Below are 15,241 nucleotides of genomic sequence, written 5' to 3'. Positions count from 1 at the left end.
CCCAGCCACACTGGTCTCCTCAAGTCCCCAGGAGCTCACCTGGCTCTTCCTGACCACTTCTCCTACCAGGAAGACTCTTCTCCCTGGTCTCAGGGTGCCCCTTCCTTCTCATCACCTACTCAGATTTCACGCTCTCAATGATGTCTTCTCTGAACAGTCTAAACTACGACCGGCTCCAGCTGCCTCTACCTGCTTGTTCTGGTCTATGTTCTACATAGGGTTAAAGTATAATTTTTAAAAGTGAAAAATATGGCTCTCACACAAAAATAGAATAGATACATGTCAAAGATTTGTTAACTTAGGGGCACCTGGGTGGCTCAGTGGTTGAGTGTCTGCCTTTGGCTCAGGTCGTGATCCCAGAGTCTTGGGATCGAGTCCCGCATTGGGCTCCCCTCAGGCAGCCTGCTTCTCCCTCTGCCTCTCTCTCCCTGCCTCTCTCATTAATAAATAAAATCTTTAAAAAACTTTTTTTGTTAACTTGTTAGTGAAAGAAACAGTAAGATCACTTAGTGCTGGTTCCAAGAGCATTTGAGGATTGTGTATGGGCATCAAAATAAACAAAAATGCTGTAGGATCTCTAGGTTAGGTACAAACACATCTACCATTTTGCAAGATTGGACAGCCGTGACCTTTGAGATAATCTTTCTATGGGCTTGCAACGTACAAGTTAACACATACCTTTGATGTCTGAGTTTTAATCAACTAGCAAGTAGGTAAGTCAAACACAGGGGAGTCCTCTGGAGCATTAAGTGATTGTTGTGTGGTGCTGTTCATCAAAGCCCACGTATGACTTTCAAAGGACAGAGTGTACTCTCTTTTGCCTCTCTCGAAGTTCTGGATAATTTTTTTCAGCAATAGTATGCATCTCTATCTGAGGTTGTCTTGTGTGTATCATTTACTTCTCACCAGCCTCAACCTACTAGCATAAAAGCTCCAAGAAGGCGTAAGCTCTGTCAACCTTGATGATCACCAAGTAGAATCTTGGTGTCCCCAGATTCTACTTCAGTCCCAGGGGCAAAGTAAGTGTTTAATAAATATTTGTTGAGTAAAGAAAATAAGTTATAATCAAAAGTTGTGCTTGGAGTCAGAAAGTAGAATAGAACCTAGAAGGTGCTGGGGGTGCCGGGAACGGGGAATTATTGTTCAGTGGGAAAGAGGTTCAGTTTGGGATGACGAAAAAATTCTGGAGATGGATGCTGGTAATGGTTGCACAACAATGTGAATGTACTTAACGCCACTGAGCTGTACCCTTAAAAATGGTTAAAATGGTAGGTTTTATGCTACATATACTTTACCACAAAAAATTACATAATTATAATGGCAGCCTCTTGTCAAAGACCTGTGCTCTGCCGACACTGCCCTGAGCATCTTCTGTATATATAAATCCTGTATTTCCCCACAACTCTGTGCCTGGGCATTTTTCACTATTTTCCTAGCCTAAGAAAAGGAATGAGGTCGAGAGAAGGAAAACAACTTGCCCAAAGTCACACACCTAGTTAATGATAGAGTTGGAATTTGAGACCAGACAGACTGTGCTCCTAACCATGGGTACACTTAGGGTCCAGGTTATCCATCCTGTGTGACTCTCTAAGAAGGAGCAATCTCCTTGTCTAGAGAGGTCAAGGAAGCCTTCCTGGAGGAGCTGGAGTGTCAGGCAGGAGCTATCACACAGAGGTGCCAGGTCAACTTGCCCTCTACTGTGGCTGCTCTACCTGACTCATTCCTGACTCATTCCTGACTCCAGCTCACTGAGGCTAGTTCTCCTCCCCTAAAACCCAGAGCCTCCCCAAAGCAGAGTGTTGTGGGCGGGCTCAGGAGCGGCCAGGATGCAGGCACAGCCTGTGCCTCTTCCCTTGCTTCTGGTATAGGGATAATGAGCAGAACTCAGTGAACAGAGTGGCCAGCACCTGCTTTCAAACCGTGGCTCCCCCACCCCAAGCCCGCCCCCATTCCTCTACAGCTGCACAATGAGATTGCCCTGTGTGCTGCTGGGCCCCAAGGCCCAGGGTCAGGCAGGCAGCACTTAAATACTTTATTAGCCAGACAATACCCTGCATCTGGTCCAGCCCAGCAGCCCACCAGTGCCACACCTGCTTCTAAGGCCTGAGGGAGAAACGTAGACGTGTGCTCCGGAGTGTGGGTTATCCTTCTCTTTCTGACCCAAGCCAAAGAGGCGATTTCCCTGCAGATGGTTCCAAATTGGAGCTCTCAAAATCTTGATCCTGCTACTGTAGCAGTAGCCATTGGACTGCATGGACCTGCCCCTGGACCCTGAGTCAGACGGGTCCTACCCATGGAGAACGCAGGCTAGTCTGAACCCCAAGCACACATTCTAGGACCAAAGGAAAGGAGCGTGGGGGCATGGCTGTGATGACAAGGTATGTGGTGTTTCTGTGTGCACAGAGGTGCGGGATGCCCCCATCCTGAACGGTGGTGCCTTCTCAGCCACTCTCCCCTGCAAGGTGCAACCCACACGGCTCCCTGACTACCAACCACTAGTGGCCGGCCTGGAGGGGGGTTCTCCGGGGATTGAGGAGGAATATCCCAGAGCTCCCACAAGAGTGATTATTTGCTTAGTCATGTAAGCGCGCTCTCCCCTGGGCAGGCGAGGGGCCGAGGGGGGCATCTCTCTTCTGCAGGCTCCAGGCAGGGCTCATCCCAGACCCTGAGACCCTGACCTGGGAGCCACCTGGGCACCCTCCCACCAGCTTTTAAAGGAGAAGGGTGTTGAGCAAGCAATGTCCTGGAGGCAGAGCTGGTAAAACGAAATCTTTATGGGTCAAATCTTATTTTCCTCCCGATGATACAATGGTTCTTTCTCTCAAGTATAACTAGTGAAGCTGGCAAAGACAGAGGGTATCGTCTGCCAATTCTGTTTGCTTAAAAGAAGGCAAATCGGGCTTTTGGGAGCTGGGAAAGCATTTTATGGCCCCAGCAAGATGCAGCCCCTCCCTTGGGGGCCCTCTGGGGCCTGCACCCTGGGCAGATGCGGGAGCCGGGTGAGGGGACAGCCCCTGGCAGGGACAGGGACGGGCCTGGTGGCCGGCACGGGTCAGGCCCACCTTCCACAGCTCTCCTCTCTCCTCTGTCCTCGCCTCAGTCTTGCAGCTAAGAAGCTGAGGTTCAGAGTCGAGGTCCTTATTGGCTTCTTTAGACCAGAAAACCAGGCCAAGTTCTCTGCATTCTCTTTTCCTTGAGGTCACAGGAGAAAGGCCTGCTTGCCCTGCCTGTCGCCCGCTCCCACCCGCTTCGGGGACCAGCTGGTTAGTGGCTCACTGGGGCTGGGTTGCTAGTAAATCCCCAGGAAGCGCCCCAGTACGCTGGAGGAATGTGTATGTGTTTGTGGTGGGGGGATGTCTTCTGAGCACTGGAAATCCCAAGGAGGCTGGGAGGCTGGGGCCAGGGGAGAGAGGAGTGTCCCTGAGCTGACAGCCGTGGGCCTGGTGCTCTGACACCTGGCCGCTCAGTCCACAGAGCTGGGGGTGCTCCCGGGGAGGACGGACCAAAGGGCAAGGCACCCGGCTCTGCTCCGGGCACAAGACCAAGCCCTGCAGGTGCTTAATCATCCCCGGAGAGTGATGCCGGGCCACCTGCAGGCCCGAGGACTGTGACTGTGACGTGAGCTCCTGTGGGATGGCTGCCCTCCCCCCGCCTCCAGGCTTTCTATCTGAAGTTGGGCCAGGAGACCTGAGTTTTCCACTCAGACCGAGCATTCGGTGCCAGTCCTCTGTCTGTCCTTGGCCAGCCTCTCCTTGGATGGACACCGTGGCCCATGAGGGAATCGGTTCACTGGTCTTGTACCCCAGTCGCTGTGGCCTTACTCTCTGCATGAAGAGGTTCCCGGGTGCACACCTGTCCACCTGCTGGGCTCCCCCTCAGCCCAGGCCTCCCTCAGCTCTCAGGGCCTTGGTCACAGGCCTCAAGGGTTTCTCTCATCACACAAAATGCAAGCACAACTGGGGAAGAGGCCTGTTGACTCTTGGGCTCAGGAAAGACATGTGTTCTAGAAAGCCAAGGTCAGAGGCAAGCAGGGCCCCTTTGTTGGGTTAAATGCTCTGCTGCCACTGTCCTGGCATTCTTTCTTTCTTTTTTTTCTTTAAGATTATTTATTGGAGAGAGAACTTGAGAGCAGGGGAGAGCAGGGGCAGAGGTGGAGGGAGAGGGATAAGCAGACTCAGCTCTGTCCCGATGTGGGGCTTCATCTCACGACCCTGAGATCCTGCCCTGAGCCGAAGCTAGGAGTTGGACACTTAACCAAATGAGCCACCTAGCACCCCTATCCTGGCATTCTTAATAATTGTATCTTCCAATTTGTGTTTTGCAAGTGAAGCCCAAAGGACGATGAGGAATACCCATGGGCAGAGGAGACACGCAGGCACCGAGGAGCCTAGCAATGTGCACGGGCCTGTTCCTTGCTGTTCCACATGCACAGAGCATTCCAGCTGCCCTGTGAGCATAGACTTCGGGGGGACAACACATGGGAACCCAGCAAGACCCTTTGCAAGGGCAAGATAAGCATGTTCTGTCTCTGACACTGACAATGCCAAGAGGCCACGCTTTCAAATCAAATCAGAACTCGGCTCAAGTGCAGAAAGGAGGCAATGGTGGTCTAAGAAGAGGGAACCTCTAAGCAGGTGGTTCCTCTCTTTTCTCGCTCAGGTTTCTTCCCTGTAGGAACCAACCACTTAGGCTAAGAATGACCCGATGATTTGGCGATTCCACAGACCAACTAAAGACTCTTATTTGCATGTAACACTGGCATTGCAAGCTATAAAAACCAGTAAGATGGACACAAATAGGAGGCCCTATTTAATTTCTCTTTACCTAGAATGGCATTAAATAGCAAAAACAAACTCTCAAGACCATACAAGAGGTAGACACTGAAAGAAAGGAAAATCTTCGTATTTTTGTTCCCTTAATGGTCCTTTTTCTTGCTTTTTGAGCAAGGGGTCCCTTGTTTCCTTTCGAAGGAGGCTTGACAGTTTACGGAACCGACCCTGGAAGCAAAGCTGAGGTCAAAAATCTTGCCTGGTGCTGAGGCAACCTCAGGCAACTCTTCACTCATTTGAGTTCTAGTTCCGCATCTGGAAAGTAGAGGAAGAACTTCAGAGCTATGGAGGGTTACAGTGAGTGATAGGACAGCCACACCTTGTTGACCCCTGGAGCTGGACAAGGTGCTGTGCTAAGTGCTTCACCGCTCCATCTCCTTTCTTCCCCAGAGCAACCCTGTCAGCGGGGGTATCAGCCGCTACGCTGGGCTCCCATGGTGTTTGGGCCCATCTGGCACGCGTGCTCTCTGCTGCTGCTGTACCCAGCTCTGTCCTGGGGACCATCATGGTATTACGTGTACAGTTTGGTGGGATGGTCTCATATCCTTTCTTAGCCACAGGGCAGGTCTGTGACCCCACTAGCTCCATCAGCAGGTCTGTGACCCCACAAGCTCGGTCAGCTCTGTCTCCCAGATCTGTGTTCATGAGAGGCCATACCCCCTACCCCCAACTGGATGCAGCCTTGGTTGGTTCTAGCTTCTGGGATCTCGGAGTATACCTCAGGGGCCTGAAGTCTCTGAGACCCAATTTCTGCATCAGCTCCCCTTATTCTGTGAGCCACCTACATCTAGCCCCCAAGTCCGCCTTTGTTTAAACAAAGGGTTTACCAGGGGTGAACCAGGGTCTGCTTCTGATGCCAACTCAAAACCCCTAAATGCTTACTCCTCCTCAGTTTCCAGATAAGGATGCCAGGCTCAGAGAAGTAAAGCAATCTGCTCCATGCCCCACAGTAAGTGAGTAGCAGAGCCAGCATTTGAACCCAATAATGTCAGGATGCAGGATGCTCACCTTCTTCGGTCTCTAATATAAGGTGCCCCATGCAATGCCCTGAATGGACGCTCCCTTCTACCCAATCGTGATACAGTAGCTGCTGTGCCAGGCTCATTGCCTCTCAGCAACCTCCACCTTTAGTGCCCTCAGCTCACAGATCTTTGCTCTGTGGGTCCCTAACAGAAGAGGCAGGAGGGGAATAGGGCAGGAGGCTCTAGGCCTGCACCAGCGTGGGAAGCTAACCCTGCCTCCAGCAGTCTTAAACTGAACTGAACTGAACTGAACTGAACTGTCTTAAAGCGGAATGTTACAGGCTCAAGCCCTCTCTTTAGGGCACCAGGAGCTGTAGAGGAAGACCGAGCCCCCACCGTAACCCACCCCAGGCTGGCTTTGTGACCCCTTGGGCTCCAGTGGGAGGTCAGGCTCTGTGTGACTAAGGAGAACTAGGCCCGTGGCTGCCTTGGATGATGAAAGGCACGGTCTCCTACCCTCCAAGCCCAAATATGGGACTCATCCGGCCGGGTGCAACTGACTTCTGGCCTGGCTGGACCCACATGTCCTACAGGAGGACGTCTGATGGTTTATCTGTTACACAGAGCAAACCTGCACACCTGCCTCCCCTGCCTCCCCACATATATCATCTCCCACTCTCCTGGTTTTTATAGTCACAAATGCAACTGGCTAGATTCGGCCCAGACACAGCTTTGCAGCTCATGGGAGGTTCCATTTTCTCTACAGGGAAAAATCATGGTTCAGGGGAAAATGATCAGAGTGTAATATGATATTAACTTACAGACCATGAGACAGTCCTGAAATGATATGATTTTTGTTAAATGTTGCATTTATGTGCTTGTGTATGTTTGTTCAAGGAACCCTCTTGTTACTTTCTTTGGTCCTCGTAAAAATCCCATGGTCAGTAGAGCCAATGACAGTCTCATTGGGAGATGAGGCCACTGAAGGTCAGAGAACCAGGACTATCTGAGGTCAACAGGCAAAGCTGCTGTAGGATCAAATGGAAACTCAGCTCTTTGCTGGCCAGCCAGGTCCCACCTCGGGGTGCATCACTGCCATTGGGCTCTGGGTGGAGCATGTGGCCAGGTGCCTCCCCACTTGGCTCTGTGGGAACCTAAGGGTGATGTGTTAAGTCCTCTGTGCTGGCACCCCCGGTGAAACACTTTGCAGATCACATGCCCCTTCTGTCTGTGGGGCCCGGACTGGCATTCTGTTGGGGGCAGCTCCAGAGCAATCATTTCACGTAGCAAGCAAACACTGAGAGCAGATTCAGATTTAAATGACAGCTTACTTCTTTCCCAGATGTCAGATAGCAATTAAGATAAGGCAGAGGTTATAAAATAAAGCCCAGCCTACCATGCTGTGTTAGAAGAACAGGTCCACGTCAATATGCTGTGTATGACTTCATGGTCCCTTGTGTCTTGGGAAGAGTCCTGTGATGAAGAGGCACCAAGGCTGAAGGATGAGTTTCAGGAGAGCAGGGACCTTGCTGGTTTGCTCAGTGCTCTATTCCACATCTAGAATAGGACCTGGCCTACAGGAGGTGCTCTGTGAATGCTTGCGGAATGAAAGAATGATGGACTTCCAATATTTCTAAGCAAGGTTGATGAGATCCCCAGGCAGGGGGCACTTTGCCATCAGAGTTTCTATTTAATTCTCAGGATAGAACTCTGAGGTGGGGGAGACAGTAGAGGCAGAGAATCTGAAGCTCAGTTTTGCTGAAAGTAACACAGTAAAATCAGTAACCAGAAGGGCTGTCATCAATAACGCAGGTCCAGCTGATTCCAGGCCTCCTGCTCCCCACACTGAGCCACACCAATAACCCTCGAAGGCCCTTCCAGGCCCCCACGTTGACAGCACTGAACCCTCTCTTATCTGCAAGGCAGCCAGCGTCACGTCCTGCTAACTGCCACCGAGGTGGCTTCTGTGTCCTACCCCAGCGCATTTTAGATGCAGGGAGAAGAGCAATGACCACAGGGTCACAACTGGGGAAGGAGTGAGGATGTGTGTGTGTGTGTGTGTACACAGGCACATGTGTGGTTTTAGATGTCATCTCTGGATTCTCAAGGTAGATGAAAGTGAAATGTCCGTCAGTCAGTTCCTGTACACACAGCCCTGAAGGGCGTACAAAGCACTGAAAATGCAGTAAATTAGAAAATAGAAATCATGCGATCTTCATCTTTATATCACTTTTCTATTAGCCATTATAGTGGCTAACACAATTTCTGGCACATCATAGGTTCTTAATCCACATTAAGTAGGATGAAAGGGTTCATGGGAATAATCCAACATTGACTATATAGCAAAATAACAATAATCCTATAGCACTTTTAGCTTTCAAAGCACTTGGCGTACTCAACTTCCCTTGACCCCAAGGGATAGACAGACATCAACCCCATGATAACAGATCAGCTAAAGCAGAGACATGATATGATCTGGCTAAGGACCCCAGAGCTGTCACACCCAAGAGGCAGAACTGAAATCAGACACCGGTCACCTGTCTTTCCCACTCCACACTTTGCCCCACACCCTGCTCTCTCTCTGTTTGCATTTGGTCAGACGGACCTCTGTACCCTGAACAGACCCAGCAGGGGTCTCCTTTTTGCAAACACCACACCACCTCCAGCGCATCTCTGTAGGGACCCATGTGGGTCCCTTCTAAAAAACAGCATCAGAAAGAGAGGCTTCACATGTGAAAAATGAGAACCCCGGAGAAAATTTTCTTTCTTTTTATTTTTTTATTTTTATTTTTTCCATTTTATTCAACACCGTATTTTCTTTTTTTTTTTAATAAATTAATTTTTATTGGTGTTCAATTTACCAACATACAGAATAACACCCAGTGCTCATCCCGTCAAGTGTCCCCCTCAGTGCCCGTCACCCATTGCCCCCCACCCCCCTCCCTCCTCCCCTTCCACCACCCCTAGTTCGTTTCCCAGAGTTAGGAGTCTTTATGTTCTGTCTCCCTTCCTGATATTTCCCACACATTTCTTTCTTTTTAATCAAGAAGCAGTTTCTCAAGTGAGCACAGACTATCCTATAGTGTGAAAAAACCTACTTAAAGGCATTGCTGGCAGAAGGAGGCCGGCAGATCTCAGGAGGTAGGTAGGGAGAGAGGCCGCAGCTGTTAATCTGCTGCCCTGTGAGAATGTGAACTGGCAAATCCACAGGGCGGGATGCTCCCTCCAGCTTATTCCCCAGACGGCTAATGTTACTGGGGACAACTTTGATTGCTCTACCCCCCACCCCCCTGTGGGGAACCAGCCTGGTTCCCTCCCAGGTATGTGTGAGCCCCAGCAGAGCAGTCCTTCAGCATTAAATGCCTTTCTAAAATAAACTGGCTCAGATTTTATGGGCAAAGCAGCTGGGAAGGGCAGGCTAGCTCAGTCACTCTTCCAGCACCGGGGACACAGGCTTCCTCTCAGTGGCCTGAAATCCATTCACAGGCATATAAGACCTCTGTCCATCACACCTCCCTGGGGGACGACAGGCTCCTGGCCTGGGTGCTCGGGGCCTGCGCCCCAGGTTCCTCCCCTCCCGCACTCCCGCCTGCTGCCCACGTTTCAATCATTACAAGGCTTTTGTAAAAATGACCTCATTTTCCTGTGAGTCCGCCAAGTCTCATGCATGTCAAAGAATTGTGGGGCCAAGAATCATTCCAGCAATTATGATGCTCTGTCAAGAAGGCGGAGTGGGAGTGGGGGATCCTCGCCAAAGAAATAGGGGAAGGAGGCGCAGAACAAAGATTTCCAGGAGGTATTGATGGAACAAACACTGGCATTTGTCTCCCCCATGCCACCCACCCACACGGAGCCAGAAACCACTGCCCTCTCCCTTTAGTGTCCAGATCTCTTATGCACGTTTCAGCCGCAGCACTTCTCCAGAACCACTGCGGGGCCCAGCTTCAGTCCAGGCACACCTCGTCTTATTGCACTTCGCTTTGTTGCATTTTGCAAATATTATGGTTTTTACAAATCAAAGGGGTTTTTCTTGGGGTGTTTTGGTTCTGGTTTTTCTAGCATAGGTGACACACAATGTTCTATTAGTTTCAGGTGTACAACTTAGTGACTTGGCATATATTCCATTATACCGTGTTCACCGCGAGTATAGCTACCACCTGTCCCATTACCCCGCTGTTAAAATATCATTGACTCTGGTCCTTACGCTCTGCCTTTTACTCCTGCGACTTACTCATTCCATGTTTGGAGTCCTGTACCTCCTATTCCCCTTCACCCATATTGTCCCCCCTTCCCCTCTGGCCACCATCAGTTTGTTCTGATTCTGCTTTTGGTTTATTCATTTGACCTTTTTTATTTTTTTTGGTTCCACTTATGAGTGGAATCCTATGACATTTGTCTTTCTCAGTCTTATTTCACTTAGCCTAATACTCTCTAGGTTCATCCATGTTGTCCCAAATGTCATGATCTCATCCTTTTTTATGACTGTGTAGTATTCCATTTTCTTTACATATACACACACATACCGCATTTTCCTTATCCGTTTGTCTGTCAACAGACACTTAGTTGCTGTCGTGTCTTGCCTATCGTAAATAATGCTGCGGGAACAGAGGGGTGCATACATCTTTTTTTTTTTAAGATTTATTTATTTATTTATTTATTTGAGAGAGAGAGAGAGAGAGAGAGAGAGGCAGAGACACAGGAGGAGGGAGAAGCAGGCTCCATGCTGGGAGCCCGACGTGGGACTCGATCCCGGGACTCCAGAATCAGCGTCCTGGGCCCAAGGCAGGCGCTAAACCACTGAGCCACCCAGGGATCCCCGCATACATCTTTTTGAGTTAGTGTTTCTGTTTTCCTTGTTTCACTAAATACCCAATAGTAGAATTACCAGATCATATGGTATTTATATTTTTAATTTTTGGAGGAACCTCCGTACTGCCTTCCATAGTGGCTCTACCAATTTCCATTCCCACCAGCAGTGCACAAGCGCTCCTCCTCCTCCACATCCTTACCAACACTTGTTTCTTGTCTTCTTGATTTTAGCCACTCTAACAGGTGTGAGGTAATGCCTTATTGTGCTTTTGGTTTGCATTTATCTGATGATGAGTGATCTTGAGCATCCTTTCGTGTGTCTGCTGGCCATCTGTTTATCTTCTTTGGAAAAATATCTATTCAGGTCCTCTGTCCATTTTTGATTGGATTATTTGGTTTTTTGGTGTTGGGTTGTATAAGTTCTTTATATATTTCGGATACCGACCTATTATCAGATATGTCATTTATAAAAATCTTCTCCACTTCAGTAGATTGTCTTTTTTGTTTGTTGATGGTTTCCTTTGCTGTGCAAAAGCTTCTTGCTTTGCTTTTGTTGCCCTTGCCTTAAGAGACATATCTAGAAAAATGTTGCTATGGTTGATGTTAGAGGAATTTCTACCTGTGTTCTCTTCTAGGATTTTTATGATTTCAGGTCTCATATTTTCATTTGTCTCCATGTATTTTTTGACTTCTTCTTTAAATGCTTCATTGACCCATTGGTTGTTTAGTATCAGGTTGTTTAGTCTCCATATGTTTGTATTTTTTCCAGTTTTTTTCTCGTGATTTATTTCTAATTTCATACCCTTGTGGTCAGAAAAGATGCATGGTATGATTTCAATCTTCTTAAGTTTATTGAGGCTTGTTTTATGACCTAATATATGATCTATTTTGGAGAATGTTCCATGTGCACTTGAAAAGAATGTGTATTCTGGTGTTTTTGGATAGAAAGTTCTGTATATATCTGTTATATCCATCTGGTCCAGTGCGTCATTCAGACTGTTTTCTTATTGATTTTCTGTCTGGATAATCTATCCACTGATATTAAGTGAAATGGTAAAGTCTCCAACCTGCTACTACTATATTGCCATCAACTTCTATCTTTATGACTGTTAATAAGTGCTTTTTGTAATTAGGTGCTCCAGTGTTGGGTATATAGATATTTATCATTGTTATATCCTCTGGTTGGATTGATCCTTTTTTAAAATTTTTATTTATTTATTTATGATAGTCACAGAGAGAGAGAGAGAGAGAGAGAGAGAGGCAGAGACATAGGCAGAGGAAGAAGCAGGCTCCATGCACCGGGAGCCCGATGTGGGATTCAATCCCGGATCTCCAGGATCACGCCCTGGGCCAAAGGCAGGAGCCAAACCGCTGCGCCACCCAGGGATCCCTGGATTGATCCTTTTACCATTATGTAGTGCCCTTCTTTGTCTCCTGTTACAGTCTTTGTTTTAATGTCTATTTTGTCTGACACAAATGTTGCTACATCAGCTTTTTTTTTCCACTTCCATATTTTTCCATCCCTGCCCTTGCAGTCTCTATGTGACTTTAGGTTTGAGGTGGGTCTCCTGTAGGCAGCATATAGATGGGTCTTGTTTATTGTTGTTTTTTAAATCTGCTCCACAATTATGTCTTGTGATAGAGCACATAGACCATTTACATTTAGAGTAATTATTGATAGGTAGGGACTTATTGCCATTTTAAAAATTTGTTTTCTAGCTGTTTTGTGGTTCTTTTTTCCTTCTCTTGCTCTCTTTCTTTGTGATCAGTGAGTATCTATAGTGTTTGGTTTGGCTTTCTTTCTCCTTATTTTCTGTATATCTGTCATAGGTTTTGGGTTTGTGGTTACCATGAGGTTCATATTTAGCATTCTAAGTAAATAGCATTTCATATTAATTTGGGCATTTAAGTACAAATACATCATTAAAAAGGAAAAAAAAAACTTTCTTTTCCTTTTCCCTTCTCTTCCCTTTTTGTTCTCTTTTCCACATTTTATGTATATGGTATCATAGTTTACATTTTTCACTCATTTTTCTTATGTCTAATTATGGCCATTTTTTCCACTTAAAGAAGTCCCTTTAAGATTTCATGTAAGACTGGTTTAGTGGTAATAAACTCCTTTCTCTTCTGTTGTCTGGGAAACTATCACTTCTTCAAATCCGAATAATAACCAGCTGGATAGAGTATTCTTGATTATAGTTTTTTCTTTTCAGCACTTTCAGCACGACTATATCATGCCACTCTCTTCTGGCTTGCAAAATTTCTTCTGAAAAATCAGCTCGTAGCCTTATAGTGTTTCTCTTGTGTATAACTTTTTCTCTCTTGCTGCTTTTAAGAATCTGTCTTTATCTTTAAGCTTTGACATTTTAATTATTATATGCTATGGTGTGGGCCTCCTTGAGTTCATCTTGTTGAGAGCTCTCTGTGTTTCTTGAACTCGGATGTCTATTTCTATTTCTATCTCTAGGGTAGAGAAGTTTTCAGTTATTATTTATTCAAATAATTTTCCTACACCATTCTCTCTCTTCTTCTTTTGGGACCCCTATAATGTGAATCTTTGTTCTCTTAATCTTTTCCAAGAGGCCTCTTAATTGATTCTCATTTTTAAAAAACTCTTTTCTCTTTCTGCTGTTCATCTTGTGTGCTTTTCATTACCCTTTCATCCAGATCGCTGATGCATTTTTCTGCATCATTTAATCTACTGTTGATTCCCTCTAGAGTGTGAGTTTTATTTCGGTTATTATATTCTTCAACTCTGATTGGTTCTTTTAAGATATTTTCTATTTCTTTATTGAAGGTCTCACTGGGTTCTTCCATTCTTTTGCTCTAGCCCAGTGAGTATCTTTACGATCATTACTTTAAACTCTTTATCAGGTATATTATTAATCTCTCATTTATTTTTCTAAGTTTTTCTTCCTTTTTCTTTCTTTTAGAGCATATTCCTCTGTCTCCTCATTTTGCTTGATTTTCTGTTTTTCTTTCTATGGATTAGGTGAAATGACTACTTCTCCTAAAGTTGAAGGAGTGGTCTTCTGTATGGTGTTCCCTGTGCAACCACACATACGTTGTGACTTTTGCTGGTTGGCTGGAGCTGCAGCCGTATATACTGGTTACTCTTTTAAACTGTGGCATGGCCCTGTCTCTGTTGAGTTCTCTTGCCATTCTCTCTACCTTTAGTTGTTCAGTAGCTGTTGAATCAGCCCTCAGTTCTTTTTCAGGAGGAATTGTTCTATTAAAAGGTGTAATTTGGTATGTTCCATGGAGGAGGTGAGTTCAGAGTCTTCCTACATTACCATCTTGAGCTGGGACTCTATACGTTGAAGATTTTATGGCCATCTTATGTCAAGCAACTCTATTGGCACCATTTTTCTTTTCTTTTATAAAAGGATAGTTGACATATAATGTTATATTAGTTTCAGGTGGAGAACGCAGTGATCCAACAATTCTGTACATTACAAAGTGCACACCACAATAAGTTTAGTTACCATCTGTCACCATACAATGTTATTAAAATATTACTGACTATATTCCCTATGCTGTACTTTTCATCCCCATGACTTATTTGTGTTTCATAATCCCCTTGACCTAGTTTGCTCATTCCCCCACTCCTCCCTGCTGGCAACCACCAGTTTGTTCTCTGTATTTATGATTTTCCAACAATATTTTCCCACTTCATGTCTCCATCAGTTTGGTAATTCTCACAATATTTCAAACCTTTTCGTCATTATTATATTTGTTATGGTGATCTGTGATCAGTGATTATGACTTGCTGAAAAGTCAGATGATGGTTAGCATTTTTAGCAATAAAGAATTTTAAAATTAAAGTATGTGCTTTTTCTTAGAAAGCCATTGCACACTTAATACTACAGTGCAGTGTGAATATAGCTTTTATAAGCACTGGAAAATAAAAAAAAAACCTTTTGACTTCCTTTATTGTGATATTTGCTTCATTGTACTGGTCTGGAACCAAACCCTTAATTTCTCTAAGGTATGCATGTATCCACCATTCACAGGTCCAGCGGTTTGGGTGACTGGGACTTGGAGCTATGGAGTAGATAGCCTACATAGCCACATCTAGTGACCTTAGTCTTATCTCATTATATTAGCAACTATAATTTTACCCTAATCCCAATCTCCTATACCCCTATTTACCCAAGACTATACCACTGAACACAGGTATTACAACAATATGTCTTATTCATTTGACAGCATGTCAAATAGTGTTTCTATATAGGAGATCTTCCCCAGGTCTGTCTTTGTCCCTATTATAACCAATGTTTTTGTCTGTGTATCCTCCAGGCTTTTCTCTAATAATCCAGAGCAAAAGGACTATTAGAACAAGGATCCTCGGGATCCCTGGGTGGCTCAGCGGTTGAGTACCAGCCTTCAGCCCAGGGCGTGATCTTGGAGTCCCGGGATCAAGTCCCACATTGGGCTCCCTGCATGGAGCCTGCTTCTTTCTCTGCCTATGTCTCCGCCTCTCCCTGTGTATCTCTCATGAATGAATAAATAAAATCTTAAAAAAAAAAAAGAACAAGGATCCTCCTTGTTCTGTGTCACCAGGTCTGACTTTGCTGCCATAGCAAAGGTTGCAGCAGAAAGCTGGGTCCTGCCTAACTGAGACAGAAGTGTTTCTCCCCA

The sequence above is a fragment of the Vulpes lagopus genome, chromosome 2 (assembly GCF_018345385.1).
Source record: "Vulpes lagopus strain Blue_001 chromosome 2, ASM1834538v1, whole genome shotgun sequence".
NCBI lineage: Eukaryota > Metazoa > Chordata > Mammalia > Carnivora > Canidae > Vulpes > Vulpes lagopus.
Note: the sequence above shows the minus strand (reverse complement) of the source record.